Source organism: Falco naumanni, chromosome 5 (genome assembly GCF_017639655.2).
Source record: "Falco naumanni isolate bFalNau1 chromosome 5, bFalNau1.pat, whole genome shotgun sequence".
Lineage (NCBI taxonomy): Eukaryota > Metazoa > Chordata > Aves > Falconiformes > Falconidae > Falco > Falco naumanni.
Genome location: NC_054058.1, coordinates 63,749,389 through 63,766,817, shown reverse-complemented (window position 1 = coordinate 63,766,817; position 17,429 = coordinate 63,749,389). Strand labels below are relative to the sequence as shown.

The window sequence follows — 17,429 nt, the reverse complement described above, 5'->3', positions numbered from 1 at the left end:
AAGAAATACGAAGCACTGCCTCGTGAAACACCAAATGCTGTGAGAAAGGCAGCCACAACGTCCTGTGCCTCTTTACGGAATTCCCTTGATCTAACTCCTATTCAGGACAAAATTTGCAAGGATTTTGCTGAGAAAACCTGATTTAACCGCTACAGCATTTACAAATTCAATCCAGCAACAGTCAGTTTTTTGTTTAATCACAAATTACGCAGCTCACGAATTCAGCCCTCTGAAACAACTCCCAACTTCTCCCCAGAACAGCAGACGAATACAAGACAGTTACTATACATAACACTTTGAATCTTCAGGAATTTCACAAAAATTAATCAATACTAAAGATCTAATTCTCTAACCTGCTTCTGCATGCAGAAAGAGCCCGACCTGGTGCCTCTACAGTGGGGGAGGGAGGCACTTCTTGTTCCTGTTTCATACTTGACTTTTTTTCCTGCGCAGGAGATGATCTAATTATTCAACGTGTCAGTATATTGCTTCACCCTTTCTCATGTGTCTCCTTACATTAACATATTTTAACAATTCAGCTCATTAGGAAGGAGGCGAGGAACAAAATGGCAAATTATCCTTAAAAATCAATTACAAAGGCAGAAGTCTCTCCATGTTTTTGTCCTGTACCTATCCGAAACTCTACCAGAGCACACAACCAACGATGCTGAACGTAAATCAGCAACAAAGCTTCCTAAACCCAATCCTCATGCTGCTCAGATGCAAGCATTACCTGTTCAAGACACAAGCCCGACTGGTGAGCTCTGCGAAGGAGTAATTTTGAGTCCCATCCGATTAGGAAGGAAAAGGAACTCCCAAATGACAGCCCTTTATTGTTCCCAAACGTGCTGATGCTCAGCTGCAGGCACTATCGGTGAGAGGGGGCTGATGGATCTCATGTATAATAATTGGGCACGGGTGATGAAAGCGAGCGATCAAACCACATAAGGCTGCTACCAATAGACTTGAAATGGATCTGAAAAACCCTGAAATCCAAATATAACGTGTACGGCACCTGCATTTGCATATGTAGGATGCCAGCCGAAGTTTCCGAGCGTTTTTATCAAATGCCTTTTTTACAGCAAAGAGCCATTCAATACCCAGCCCTTTCAGCAGATACAGATTTGAGAGATGTTCTTGTGTTTTAAACCTTGCCTTGAATTACTACAACAGGTCTGCTCACCAATTAGTGTGAACAGAGTCCCCATGGCATACATAAGAACCACTAGTCCTTGGGAAACATTTCTTCAGCAAGTTCTGTGTATAAATGCAATGCCTATATATAAACCTGTTTACGACTATTTCTAAAGAAGAGCCCGTTCTGAAGCAGCTCCTTTATTGTGATCGAACATGCTGGATTCGTTCCCAGTTAAGGCTTATATAAGGCCTTCAAGGAAGTAGAAACTTATTTTGTACGAAATCAAGCCAGTATAGTACTAGCTGCAACGGAATTATCCTGTTACACATTAAGTTTTATTAATAAAAGGCCTGCATTGCAGTCATAAAAGTCAAGTGTTGCATCCCATTAGTACAAACAGTCAAATATTTCCTGCCATAAAAATCAAAACCTACTCAGCCAAAGGACAGACAACAGGTAAAAAGCATCTGCTTTTTTTGGTCTAAAAAATATCACGTGTCTTAAAATAAAACCCATGCAGTAGCTGGAATGGCTCAGCTTCACTGCTTGCCCAAGTCTGATTTATCTTTGGTTAAAAAACGACAACCATACCAAAACCAACCAACCAAATTAATTCAAGAGACAACCATTTTCAAATGCATGAGGCAAACTTTTTCAATGCTGTTTGCTGAAATTAAGTTGTTGGCAATTTTGATCTTCTAATTAGATTTCATCTAATAAATAATAATAGCTTTCTGAACTGTGGTCCACAATATATCAGTGTTAGATGATTCCTGTGGCTTCTGTTTGGAGGAAGCACTCCCACATGTGCCCGCAGGGATGGCTCACTCCAGAAACCCTCCTGAGGATGCAGCGCAGGTACGCTCGTACCAGGTTGGGTTCACACAGGCTTCTGCCACTGCTCCAGTAAGATCTACACTTCCCAGGACCACCAGCCAGCCAAGCCACAAACTCAAACTCAGTCTTTACTAAGGCCAAAAGGTATTTTTTTTTTTTAGGTCTTAAAACTGAAGCTCTAGTTCTCAGAATAAAACCAACAAATGGGTAAACAGTAGCATCAGGGGCTTTAAAATGAAAAGAAAAAAAAAAAAAACAGCAAACACCCAAACAAAAAAAAAAACTCAACCAAACAACAAACCAACAAAAAAATCTTCACTAAACCAAAAAATGAGAGGTTTGTGAATAACATCTTATGGTAGTCTTCATGCTGCACAGAGGAGACCTGGTCCAGGCACTATGTGGGGAACCTGCCTGGACTAAAACATCCATGTCTTCACAGACCGGGAGGACAGCACGGCTCCCTGGGTGGGTGCAGTTAGTGCACACACACACACACAAACACACACGCAGCCAGTGAGACTGAAGCACCCACTGCAGTGTCACTGAAGTGCCTACATCCAAATAAGTAAGGTCTCCACCTGATTAGTATATGCACTTTCCAGAGCGCTTCACTGATAATGCCAGGTTTTTCCTCTCAGCCATGTCCCATTTTCTGTTACCACGCAGAGGCAGCTCAAGGACTAAACAAGATGCAACCTAAACATCCTCTTGCATAAGACTGAAATGTCATAGGACTGACCTTGTAGACACCTCAGCCTAACCTTTCACAGGAGCCAACAACAGCACCCAGGCTCAGCACAAAGCACACTACAATTTTCTTAGTACGATATGGTCAAAGATGCTACTCATCCTCCTGTACCTTCCCATTGCCAATTCTCTTACCTGGGAAGTAGGAGACTTACGTTCCACTTTCTCCTCCCATGTCTACAGCCTAGCAGTATGCTGCAATTTTGATACTACACATTTGCGAGCTGAGTGGTGACCTCTCACCCCCCTTTCTGAATCATGCCACTGCTCACAAAATACACAAAAGATTCCGAATGAGAGAATATGCAAGAGCAGCTTGACCCTTACCCTACAGAGAAAAGGACTTCTCTGGGCATTTGGAAGTCTAGGTTTTGATTTCTTTTCCTAACCCTCATTCTGCATTTTACCAAAGCTGTAGAAGCAGACCTCAAGTTAGGACAGCCACACTTCTAGCATTTAATACCATCACACCTATTTTCTCCTCGCTTTGCTTGCTGGCAATTCATGGATGTTTAACTCTTCTTACTCCTTCTACAGGCATCTTCCATATTATTTTAAGTTCGTAATTCCAGTGTTGACAGTTTCAGGGATTTCTGTATCATGGTCTTGCACACTTAGCAGCGTGCACAAAACAAAGTCCTGAGCCAACAGGAATGTCTGAATTCTGACCCTGGCACAAAAAGGATACTTCAGGGGCATGTGAGGCAGTACAGAATGGCCCTCCTGACTTACTGTGGTAGCTACAACAGATGGATCACATAATCCTATCCAAACAGCAAGCTTCTTGGTAATAGGAGAAAAGGACGCGATGACCTCTAGGTAAAAATCCTGGGAACAGCAAGCACACATAAACATCAACCTGAGCAACTTCAATTCTGCGCCAGAGCTTGAACTGAAGATAACAGTAAAGACAAACACCCAAGACAGATTTAATTCAGACTGTAATTCACTGCATACACATGCCAAATTGTGGTATAAACCGCGTGCCTTTTAATACTCCTCATTGCGAGGCCTATTCTTATCTTGGTGATGAATGTAGGTTTCTAGAAAGGTTTATCGAGCCTTTTGCGATTTTGGTGCAGCCTTCTTTAGCAGAGAGGAAGCTGGAAGTACTCCGTGTTACTAGCTGGGGTGGAATCTGTTCTAGTACTGATCTACACACGCAGGGCATCTCACCACAAGCTCTGTTGATGAATTGTTGCGTGGCTACAGACAAGCAAATCATTGTTACCTCCCTCTCCCCTCCTCCCTAAAGCAAGGGTGTTTTAACCTCAGATTGATTTTGTTTGCAGAGTTGATTCAGTTCCTCAAAGGGGAGGCAATACCAGCTCGAACTCCATTTTCTTGGTAGGAAGTTGCAGTCTGCTTACGTTTAGCATCGGCTTTATATAATAAGACCAAAAAATTCCCCTTCCTCCTCCCGATTAGCAAATCCTTGAAGAGCTCAGCCCCCCAGCACCCAGAAAACCTGACAGGGTAGCAGAAGGCATAAATACCCATTTTCTGCCCAAAACAAGGGAGCATTTCAGAATTAACGAGTACTGGGAGGAGGATGGATGGGGGGGAGGGGGGGGGAGTATTTCCTTTATTTTGATACTCTTGGCTTACACCACTAGATGGCACGATTGCAGCTCTTGGCATCTCGGTGAAATCACAGCGAAGCCTTTTGCTCTGCAACGTACGAGCTTACCCTGCTAGCCTCGCCTGGGATGGAAAAGTACAGGTAAAATGGCATCTCAAGAGCCAAAGAACCAAGAGACGTGGCCAACAGCATGTAAGAATGTGCCCGCACAGGAGGTACCATCAGCCAGCGAGCTGGGAGCAGGCTGCTGGGGAGCCCAGTGCTCCAGCGCTTCTAACTGACCCTGGTGTGGCATTAGTAAACCACTGTCCTGGGAGAGCATCTGAACCTGTGTGCTGGAGAGAGTTGAGACAAGAGGAAAATGGGAAAGGAGGGTGAGAGCTGAACCTTTGGAGGCACAAGACTGCCTTCCACTGTGAGCTGAGCAACACGTCGCTCTCTGCACATCCCCGAGAACTACACAGATGCAAAAGCCATTCGTGACCTCTCCAATGCATCAGTGGCATGAACTGGTGGGAGGGAGAGCATCCAGGGCACAACCAAAGAGCAGAGGAAGAAGATTTAGCCAACCTCCAGCATCGCATTTTGCCAATGCAAGCCGCAGCTTTCCAAAAGGGTCAAGCAGTTCATGTCCCACGGAGCTAAACACTCCATGGCAGATAAACACGCAGCAGCCCACGACCCACTGAGTCAGCATCATGGGCAAGTCACCTCTTGTGCTGGACACGTTCTGGAGTATTCCTAGCTGTGCCCGGTGTACTGGCCTTGGCAGGGATGCCAGCATTTGGCAGCACCACTTCCTTTAGGCTTTTCGCTTGTTATCACTGCCAGTTCCTTAATTTAACTCAACCTACTTTAAAGGTGCATTAGCACAAGCACATATCTGCCTCAACTAACATTCCCTCAAAAAAGAACAAGTCAGTTCAGCACCAATGTAACGATTGTGGGCACCCAGAGACAGTACTTGTCACGGCATCGCACCCCACATTCCCTGTGTGTGTGATTTCAATAGACAAGGATTAACAATTTACTATAAGCGCTTCAACACCTGACTCAGTCCTTGGAACTGGTAACTCGTATCAATGCAAAAATAACTGTCTATTTAAACTGGGGAAGGAAATAAATCCTGTTGGTAAGATGCCCAAGGGCAATGGCAAAGACTGCTTCTCGTCCAGGTGGAAAAAGAAATATCATCTTCCCCCTTCCAAGAAAGTACAGCTCAGCCCCAGCACGGCAGGGGGTGGTGGTGGGGGTGGACGTCTTCCTTTATGTAGGGTTTAGCTCTGTAAAGATGCCCTGAACTAACTGGCAGAGACACAAACTGCCCCCACCATCAGCAGCTTCACTGAGGGACCAAGATACACCAGGAAAGCCAGCACTAGCACCATCCATCCCAGACTGCTCTTTGGGAAGTTTGCTCTTTTATAATCCATCATTTTGACACTATTTGTGTATTGAAATATACATGTTTACATAGTATCAACCTGCTGGGCAAATACTCCAGAGTACCTTTCTGTGCAGATGCCTACAGACTCTGCCAACAAAGAGTCTGCAGACATCAACACACGGCATAGTACCCTGTAGAAATATTCCAGCAAGGCCTCTACTTTCAATGTGCAAACCACTCAAGAGAAACTAATTTCATAAATAATCATGCAACAACCTCACCTGAATCCTTCCAGTCCCCCCGGGCCTGCAGTGTGGATGCAGCTCCTACTCCTACGAGGACATGCCAATGCAGAGATGCCAGCAGCAGTTTGGGGGGGGACTACAGCACTTATTACAGTTTGAGCTCAATTTTCAGAGCTACCAAAAGGAACAGGTATAGGCTGTCCCAAAATGCAGGTTTGCACTGGATGATGCTGAACCTCTTCCAAATAAGCATCTACCATTTATTTTGACTGCTTTTAAATGAGACCTGCAGGTACGCTAGACAGTCAGGTTCATTTCTCAGCATAATTACAAACCGAACCGCAAAATTCGGGGGGGGGGGGGGGGGGGGGGGGGGGAAGGCAGATACCTATGAAGTTAAATCCTTGGAATTCTGTTCCAGATTTTTCTCCTAAGCCAATGAAACCCCCAATGCACTGTGTCCCAACTGGAAGCAAGGAGAAGACTTGACAAGTGGGATTTATCTCACTTCTATTTAAATACCTGCAGCGTAGATGTTGGTATCCGAGTTAGTCACAGGGAACCCCTTTATAGTCAGTGTGAAGAAACTGTCACTTCCATGACATGATTCATCTGACTCAGTCCAGACAGTTACTTGGGATGTTTTCCCTCACAGAAGGGAAGCTGGGAACTTCGCAGCCCTGTCAGATGAGTAACAGTGGTACCAATTCTCAAATGCTGCTTTAAGCTACTGTAAAAAGCGACACGGAAAATGGGAGCTTTTTGATAATGACTTACAGTGCAAACTCTTCTCTATCTACTTATTTAAGTAGAAAATCACAAGTTGCCTCTTAACAGTTTTTGTTTGACAATTCCCTTGCTCAAATTTGCAAACTGCATTTTGCAGCACTGGCCTAGTATACAAGAGGTGGACAAAGAATCTGGGGCAATGTGTGAATTTAACTGATTCATTTTCACTCTTAAACTAATTTGAAAGCAAACACAGTAACAGGAAGAGCAGAAAGTGGATTTTATCATACAATACCCTTCTCCTTTAATAAAAGGATGCTTATGAGGAAGGATGAATCTTACAGTTAAGGGCAAGATGTTCAAAGTGCACTACTAGACTGTACTTCTCACTTATGTTCACCGGTAAGTCCACCTCAGTACCAGACACACCACGTTTATTGCCTCAGATTTACGTTTCTGGAGAGGGCATGGTCATGAAAGGAGATCTTCTTGGGGAGATGACGAAATGGGCGCTCCTGAAGCAGTTTCTCTTAGAGCACAGCATCATGGGCTAAACTCTTCATGTACAGAAAAGCTGACTGCGAAGAGGAGAAATCCCAAGGACAATTACAAGCACACAGCTATTAATGAGTAGAGTTGAAACTTGTGATGTTGCTCTGGCCTCTGCAGCACTGCTTTATTTGATCTATCTTACTCGGGAGCTGCCTGGTCAGTCAGCCTTGTTCTCAGCGTAGCGGAGTCAGCAGCCAAGCATTTCATTAACCTCCTCGCCCTTGCCAATCTACTCAGCAGAGACTGCATGTATATAAACAGCTTTCTGAAGAAACTGAAAAAACCAAAGGGATCATTTCTGTGGAAGTAACGTGAACTCTTTTAACACTCGAGTGCCTGTCCTGGGGCAGTGGTACAGGCCTGGCTATGCTCAGCTGAGATCTGGCTGAGATGGCCTCCACCTGTAAGAAGAGGTGATGCTGTAATACAGCACTGCTCCCCATGACAAGACTAACCTCAGAAGCATCACGGTAACTTTTAACACAGCAGAGTTTTTCATTTCAAAGCTCTAGGCTGCTGATGCACACTCAGACCTCGAAAATGTAGAAGTAATTCATACGGCTTTTTAGGTCTCAATTATTTATCTCCCATCTACATAAACAGACTCACTCCACTCTCACCTTTGTTTCTAACTGATTACTACATTACAGTAGAGTAGCAGCTTCTTCTGCAAAACCAACGGTATACGATTGGCCACCAGGAAAAGTCAACATCCTTGGTCAAAGAGCATCTAACAATTAATATACTTCATTTAGCTGCCACCAATGATGTCACCAAGAGCAAAGTACAACAACAGAACTGACAGCCAGGTGGGACGGAGCTTCCCTCAAGTATTGTTTGAGCCACAATCTGACAAACCCCTCATTGTTTACCCGCCTGTGGAAGTGGATGGCACACAAACAGCTACCTACGTGTTTCTCAACACATACTGGGAGACGCTTGGGCAAATTTATCACTGGAAAAGAAGCACATAGACAACAGACTGCAAGCTGAATCATGTAAATTTGGGTAAAGAGAATCCCATTAAAGAAGCAAAATTAACGTTAAGTGTATCAGATGAAAGATTTAATTTCTAAAGCCAGCACCTGAACAAAAACTCAAACTACTTCGAAGATATTCAGGTCATCCAGACAATTATTTTAAAATGGCAGAGAAAGACAGTCTGATGATCCATGTATGGAAATAGGAGCCAGAAGCTCTGAATCATTCATAACAACACTTAGCAGTTATATCATCTGCAGATCTCAAAGCTACTCTGCAAAATGGGTATGAATTGCTGGCACCCAACTGTGGCTCCTCTGCAGTTGGTTGGCATCACACCGCTTGCACCAGGAGGCCTGGAGAGCATGAGGGTGCTTTCCAAACAGCAGTCAGTAATTACAGCTTTCGTCCCTGTTCATCCACCTACCTACCTGCAACTCTAATTTCCCATTCCCCACGGCAGCCAGCTACGACTGTATCCCATCTCCCTTCGCACAAATGCGGGCGAAAGCAAAGTGTTCATTCAATTCTGTTATCTCTCTGGCAAATTCCTTTTTTTAGAGTCAAAGCTGCTTGAAGGAGCTGTGTTTTATTCTGATCTCCAACAGCCACATAGACTTGGTGGACTCCTCAGCATCTGTTGTATCTGAGAGTGATCCTTCATGCTAGTCTTTTATTTAAGAGTAACACAGGAGTCAGCTGAACCCACCTTACCCATTCAGACACCCCTGTGCTGTTTTACCTCAGTCACATTTATACACTGAAGCCCTCAGATTTATTTTGCAATTTAAAAAAAAAAAAAAAAGTAAGAGGCTAACACACGAAGAGCATTAAGTGGTGTGCTGAAATAACCGAATGACCCCCAGATAACAGCAGGCTGCATGTCACCAGAGCTCTGGCTTTCCACCTGATCCACTCAGTGCCACTACACCCAGTCTGTGTATTTATTTTGACGTCACAGACTATTCCCATAAACTGTCTGTGCCCCACCCCCCCTCTGCTTAACAGCAATAGCTGTCCCACAGCAGGAGTGGAGGTTTACAGAGGTATTTGCCTTTTAAATGCCGAGGGCCTTGTTAACACCACCACATTGCAACAAGGCTTCCTTTAGCCAGCCCTGTTGCTGCTGTACTTATGTGCCAAATAACAAGGGTTCAGCTGCTGTGATCAACTGTCCACAGATGATCAGAAGTAATACCTGCTGAAACCTTCAGCAAATGTAAACCCCGCTGTCCTGCAGATGCAACTCAATGACAGGACACATTTTCCTGAATAAGAGAACTGGCAAAGAGATACAGTTAAAAGGGGGGAAAAAAAAAAAAAGTGGGGGGGGGTCGATAACCAAGGAAGAAAAGCCACTACCAAAACCCTCTCTGTATTTCTGCTGGCTATGAGAAGTTTCAGACACTAGAATGTTAAGTTTCTTCTTTTTTTTTTTTTACACCGTTCATCCCTCCCATCAGTTTTGCTACATATGAGAGGTCCAACTTAATACAAGAGTATTTTTTTAACGAAGCCTTGATTCACAGCCCATTTTTACTAGCTACCACTGCAACTAGTCTAAGGTTAAAACTTTACATTCTCTCAGCTGTACCCTTTCACCTCTGCCTGACACCACAACAAAGTAATAAACTAGACCTTTAGGTATCTCTTTCTCCCCACTCCAGTGATAGGATGATGGAATGAGAAGCAAAACTCCTCTGCAGGTTGAGCCTGAATTAGGATGGAGAAAGATTTTATTAAAATTGGAAAATGACTGATATTGCACAGCAGAATACAGACTAAACCCATCAGGATAAATGAGATTTAATCTTGTAAATTTGGTTTTGGGAGCAGGTCCTCATTTTTATATGAAAGTTTGTGTATCACCCCAAGAGCTTTCTGTAACACAGAAGCTGCCCTATAAATGTATGTCTTTGAGATTCTTCTCCCAGTAACGGAAACATCATATAATGAAGCTACAGTAATTTCAAAAGGAAGAGGCTGCTCAGTGCAAAGCTGGAACATATTTATTGTCACCCCAACCCATTTTTATTGACTTGCTCAAGCAGAATCATTTTTAATATCACCTTCCCCAGGCGTGCCTTCAAACAGAGGCGAAGCTGCTTCCCCTCAGCACCGAGCTGCAGAGAAAACCATTTCCTGCTCCAGCCCAGCGTGTGCCAAGATACTGCTCGGCTGAGCCACGGTGCCAAGTAGTGCCGAGAACTGCAGCTCGCAGCAAGGACCAATTTTAATAAGCACAACTTCCTGCTTTTCAAGGGGCTTATCTGAATTCCTCTTCTTCCAAATTTGCTGGATATTTCTGAGATTTGTCATGTGTTTCTTTCCTTCAGTAAGTGTATCCATGCCCCTCTACTGGCTTCAGCCGATTCCCAGGAACTACTTTTTCCCCACCTTCCACAGTTACATCAAATATTCAGTCTCCCACTTCTTTCTCAAGTCCATCACTTGTGTCACATTATTTTCATTTCAAGCCTCAGTCTTCACTGGAAATACTCAGACTTTTTGAAGTCACTGTGTCTAAACAGTCACAGTTTTATATATAAATCCATACCTAAAAAGAAGTCAGTTCATAGAGGAATTTCAAAAATAAGCGTCACTAAAAATTAAGGCCCCAATGGACAACATTTTAATTTCCTGTGGATTACTGACATGTCTAAAATGCTTTGCCAGATAAGGACCTATCAGGAGATCTCTAATGCTTCCAGCAATTCCAGTGCAGTTCTGCCGAGTCCAGTATAAACCTCACCTCTGCTCAAAGGGGGGGAGCTTGCACGCCCTCCTGCTGCTCACACTCTCCCACCTCTGCACCAACTCCAGCACTCAACTTGCAGAACCTGACTGCACAAATCCTACCCCCTGCACAGGGGTTAAAGATAAAGACGGGGGGATGGCAGCATGGACAGTGGAAATCCAGCCTAAGCACCAAACAGAGAAAGGTTATGAAGGGAACAGAAATACAGATGTGACCAGATGAGCTGCAGTGTGTCTGGAGGAGGGCAGTGACAGAAAACAAGTTTGTCCTACAGCCACCAGGCCACAACAGAACATGCAACCTTGCCTGGACAGAGTACTCTGTATCACCATTACATAAAAAATATAAAAAAGAAAAAGGACCACTAAAATATGATGAAGTATAGATTTTTCTATGCAAGGTTCTTTAATGATACCTGCTGGCTTTGAAAACAAATACGCAGAATGCACATCAAGCTTAAAACAACCATTCAAATCCCATCAGTCTCACACCATCAGGCTCCTTGAACTGCAGTGAACTGACCAGTCTCAGCAAGGGGTCACAATAGTGAAATAACTTACAAATTAGTTTAAAGCATACTTAGTAAGTCATGAAAAATCAACACAGAGATCATCAGTTAGAAGTTCATTATTGGTGTATCTGATGTTCCCTTTATCCTCTTTGCCTCTATCACTCAAAACCACACACCTGCTTTTGGGAAGTATTTATTACTTTTAATGACAAGTGTGACTAAACAATTTTCATAGCATTGCCTGGTAGCCTTTACTCTGCCAGGCATTTTTTCCACTACAATGATTAAATAATCGAAACTACTTTTAAAATTTTATTTCAGGCAGTGAATGTTATGAGGTAAATGCCAGACACAGCTGATCCTACTCTGAGTAGGAAATTGGACTGAAGACATCCTGAAGTCCCTTCCAACCTAAATTATTGTATGATCCCATGATGCAAGTATCATGTTATAAAAATCCATGCAGGCTTGTTCATGTTTCTTGGGTCTCAGGGTAGAAAAGAAGAAAATAGAAAAAAAAATTAAACATCTCTGCTGCCAAAAGGTACAGCATTGGGTGGCAGCAAAAAAGGGCCTAGCAACTTTCATCTATACTGGTAATGCTTCAAACTTGTCTATACTTCTCTGAAATTATTTTCCTCTCGGGATCTGAAAATTCTCTACGCCCTACTTGTTCCGTTTCACAGTACCATTTATGCTCACATGTCTATAAGCAAATTCACTCTGGCACAGTCAGTGATACCTTTTTTTATTTCCCCATGAATTCCTCTTTTAGAAGAATTAAGTCTATAGAGCAAACAGAGAAGTCAGTCACCCCAAAAAGGCAGTTTGTTCTTTATTTACTATCCATATTTGAGTGTTTAAGTATGAGGGAAAATTTGACTGTGTACTTCCTCCGAACCGCACTGCTCTTAAGTCATTATATTCCCCAGAGTTACAGCGCAGACTTTTGGTCAGCCCTAATTCTGTTTTCACCCAACTTCAAGTTACCCTCTGCTCCAGACTCCCCCAGCCCACACACTTACATGTACACTTCACTTGGTAAAGGTTATTGCATCGCACATGGAACTCCATGAATCCGCTTTATGTCTCCTAAAGCTGTCAATCCTTTGAAAACTAGTCTCCTTTCACATCTTACTCCACATGAAAGGAGACAGATCTTAAACTCTTCTGTTTAACTTTTCCAGCTGAGTCCAGGGATTTCATTCCTGGTTCGGTGAGCACAATGGTGCTCTCATCCAGAACTCTCCACCAGTCCTTTGGCATGTGTCAGCTGTCCTCCACAGCAAGTGAAGGTTTAGCTTACCGAAGGTCTCTCCCAGGTTTCAACAAGCATTGTTGCAACTGCTGAAGAGTCAGGACTTATAAGGTGTGCAAATGAAAGAGGAAAGGCTGCAAAGGCTCGTTAGTGTAATTTTGGGGACAAAGGTATTGCAAGGAAGGGCAGAATTTCACTCCGGAAGGACTGACAGCAAAATGTATTTTGTTTAATCTCTTTCCTTTGCACAGTCAGCATAATCTAGATTATTCTGCTGCCATGACAGAAGATTTGAGAAGCATTCTGCATGAGAAACTTCCAGCTGGGTTTGGGTAGGATTTGAAATCAGGCAGTAGATTCAAATTCATCCAAGCCACAGGAAGTCAAATGCATCAGTTACTAAAAGATCCCATAAATTTCCTGTACTGAAAACCCACTGAATGCTCTTTTCATCGTAAAAAAGGATTAGCAGCATATAAACAGTTTATATAAGGAGACTGTAACGATTTTATTGTGATGTGCTATTTAGCATTTGCAGAGGATCCAATTACAAAACTTTGACTTAGTTTTCCGTAAGTCACACTGAGTAAGATGTTTTGATTTACCTAACAGCAAGAACTCTGGGTAGCAGACTGTTTTACTGTATGTGATCATCCAGACCTATCATCACATTGCTGTTGGATGCAAATTCTGTACAGAAAAAGGAGATTTTGCTCCCTGAACATTAACCAATTGTTCAATCTCACCTAGCTTTGAAGAAGTTAATATGGTGACTTAGGTTTTGGGTGCAATGATACTAAAGGCTTGTCTCTCAACACAATCTGGCAACGTTTGGATGGCAAGCAATATTGAATACACAGCTTAATGCTATCTGGAAAGAAAAGCCCGTCAAATTTCTGGACCATGAAGCAGAATAAAGGAACTCTGATACAATATAACATAGTCAGCTCTCAAATAGCCCAATAACAGGAAGCTGGGGTAACCTGGTTAATGAAAAACCATCAATAACAATACCTTCTTTGCAAAGCTAACTCCTGGCATCTTCAGGTGGTTTTATTAGCTTGGCCCTGGCACTGCAGGAAGGCACAGATCCAGCCTGGGTCCCAAAGCAACACGGTCATGTTCTTCTAACACAGCACCTCAGCCTCGAGGGTTTGTACAGAGTAGTTTATGAGCCTTTGCACAACACTTGACGAAGCCTCCAACATCAGAGTTGTTTAGTCCAGAGTTAGTATCACTGTTCTGGTATTTGGCCACAATAAAGTCACCACCCGAACAGTCTGCTTACAGATGTCACAGATCTGACTATACACACCAGACCACTTCAGCTCAGACTGCAGCACACTCCTGTTGGCATCCTGGGCTGAGGGTTATTCTTGCAGGGTGATCAGCTTTAGATCTTTAACGGAACAGTGGGGTTTGAGGGGAAGATCATCTCAGGAAGAAATAATTCTTCCAACAAGAAATTGGCCGTTGAAAGAAATAGGGAGAAGGAAAGAAAAAAAAAAAAAAAAGAGGAAAAAAAAAGTAGATGCTGATAAAGAAGCCACTTGCATCCTCACAACAGCAATGCACTCCAAGGACTGCAGGTCTTAGTACACAGTGCTACGCGAGTACAGAGTACACAACCGCATGTATGCAGGACAAACAGCAGCAGCCCTAAAACAATCAAAGCACTCAATGCCCATTCTCCTGAAGGCACAATACAAGTAGAATTTCCACCAATGTAATTTTTTTCCATGACCAGCTCTGTTCCAAACACCATAACTTGCATAACACAAGACTGCTCAGAGCAGCAAAAGCCAGGCTGTTGACAAAGGTGGAATATACAACAATATACCGATACTCTGTAGTACATAAATGGGTGAAAGTCAGCAAACAAAACAAAAATAAAATGCAGATGGTATGTAGCTAAAGCAAACTGTATGGTTCACTGCACACCTAGCAGGCCAAGAAGGAAGGGAAACTCCTTCTCAGTGTTTACATGAACAATGAGTTTCCCTGAGAACTCCAGGAGGCCGTTCCCAGCTCCTCCACTGGCACCATTAATAGGAAAAGCAAACGCTGGAAAGGTGGTTTCAGTTCATTACTGACCTCGGTAGAAGTCTCAGTACTGCTGAACTCAAGCGCAGATCAGTGTGACCTCTTGCTTCAGGGTGGTATTGTTACAGCATGTACAGCATGCAATGCTGCTTTTTAAAAGAAAATACAGCTGTCTACATGCCACCATGCTCAAATTGATGTTCCAGCAGTCACACAGGTCTGATCAAATCAAGTTCAATATGTTGCTGCTCAACCCCATGCTTAGGATACCAGCCAAACTCTCCTCCATTTTAACGCAAGGCATGAAAAAGACACGACGTGTAACTGGGCAACTGCAGGTATGGTGTAAACTCTTGAAAGCAGCAACCCAGATATTATACATGAAAGTGAGGAAGTGCTGCAGTCACACTTACCAGAACTGTAATTAAAATACACATTTTGGGATATGTCTGTCACCCCATTTGTTAGCAAGCTTTTGGCAACTGGGCATGCAAATGCAAATTAATGTAATGAATGCAATGCTTAATTAAAATATGCTTAAGAAAACATCCAGAAACTCTTTCTAAATTAAAATCTAAAAGCAGTGACACAGGGCACTGTAATATCTAACGGCTATTTCTAAAAAAACTTTGGCTCCTCTGCTGCATTGTTTCTATTGCATTAAAATGTCAGTAATGGTTAAAATGTGAAAAATAGGAAAAGTCTCACCAATTCAAACCAAACCGCAAACCACTTTGTAAGATCATGGAATTCTACAAGTTAACAGACAAATGAACAAACATGCACACCAGTAAAACTGCACAAGAAGAAACATGCCAGCTTCTATTTATTTTCTTTTGCTGTGTTCTGGAGTTTAGGAAAAAAGGGCTGCAGCACTACAGTTCCGTTAAAGCTGGAGGTAAATTTTGGAAGTTTTCACTAAAGAATTCAGAGTCATTTTCTTTTTCAAAATGGCTTCAATTCAAACCAGGAATGTGAATGCAAAAAGTTACAAAAGCACTTCAGAACCTGAAAATAGGGAGGACTGGAACAAACATGAAGTCATCTATGGATAAAGCTCTCCAAATATGAATTCCTCCACTCAGTCTTTTGGTAATACTTTGATGTGTGCTGTGGTTAAAGAGAGAGTTGAAAGAAAGGACAAAGAGGTAGGTTCTTTAGATGCATGTATGTGCAAACTCATTATTGCAAAATTTTAGTTCAGGTATAAAAGCTCATCTAAAACACTGGCACAAATTTTTACAGAAGTTTCCATCTCATGTTTTCACAGGGGTTTAGAATCACTACAGAATTTCTGATCCTGTGAACAATTCCAAATAGTAACCTCATTTTACTGACAAAGGCACAAAAAGTATGCGCCAGGCATGACCTAGCAAGCCAGGGAGAAAGACTCGAGTAGAAAACTCTGCTCTTTGCGCGTCCACTTTTTTGGCACATGCAAGGACAATCCTTCCTCCCTTAATCGCTTGGAAACTGATGGTGAAAACACAACGCAAATATCTGAAAAACAATTCATTGACTTACCACTTAAAAAACCAACTGAAACAGAGTAAGAGGAGGCAATATGACCCTGTTTACCTACAGTACACTGCATCTCCACTTAGTCAGCTTCTTACATCTAGTCAATGTTAGCACATTTTAAACTTTTGAGCAAAGAAGCTGAAATCCCACCTTTAAACTGCTGAGTTATTTGTTAAGTCCAGAGAAATACTCATTAGAAAATATATATAAAAATACACGCAGTTAATCACTGAACACAAGTGCCATGACAACAAATCCATCTGTGTGATTTTTTTATGTCTTGGGTTGGTCACTGAAGGTGTCAGAGTCCTACTGGCATTGGACAACTGGTTGCTCATTTAAATGAATTTTCTGAAGTAATATAATACCAGAGCTTCAAAATTACAAAGCAATGTATTACTGCATGATTTTAATTGGGGGAGTAGGGGGGTAATATTCTTATTTAGCCAATGGCAACGACTGTCCAACGTGCAAACTCTTCTTGTTCTTCATCCAACCCAGTTTTAGGCTCTGATCATCTCACAACGCAACAGAAGCAACTGAGGACTGGCATGAGCTGCTACAGGAACACAGTTTAACTATCAATTGTAGCTTATCAGGTATTGTTTATAAAATCTTTACAGTCACTTGGAAGCACTCCGAGCTGCAGCAACTCTCAGTTCTTACAGAGTATATTTAATACAACAGTAGCAATGAATGAATTCAACCTCATTCACATAGCATGAGGAAAACAAGATAAGTACATATTATTAATTCTAATTTTCCAGATGGGAAACTGCAGCCCAGAAGAATACAATGACGTGCCCAAGATCACAGGCAGAGAATGCTAACTTCAACTTAAAAGATTTTAAGCTAAGTTTTCCCTGCTCAATGCAGTTGACTGCTGTTCTTGAAAGTACTCAGGACTGACAAACACAGATCTCACCGAGCGCTCCAGAAAATCTACATTTCCAGAGGCAAACTGACCTATATCTCAATCATAAAAACTAACACAAACATTAGAAGCCATACACATATTATTAAGGATCTAGCAGTATTTTTTAAAACCAAGACACATAAGCAGAGGGTCCTTTTTCCTGGCGTCTCTTTGAAACTCGTTACCTTGCCCTTTCCCATACAGCTACCACTTCCTCTTGC

At 42.6% G+C, this 17,429-nt stretch overlaps 1 long non-coding RNA gene across 7 annotated transcripts in view; it reads right to left on the bottom strand.

Moving 5' to 3' along the window:
• The window catches only part of LOC121089095, a 124,668-nt gene that overhangs the window by 27,430 nt on the left and 79,809 nt on the right, over positions 1-17,429 (bottom strand). The window lies entirely within an intron of this gene.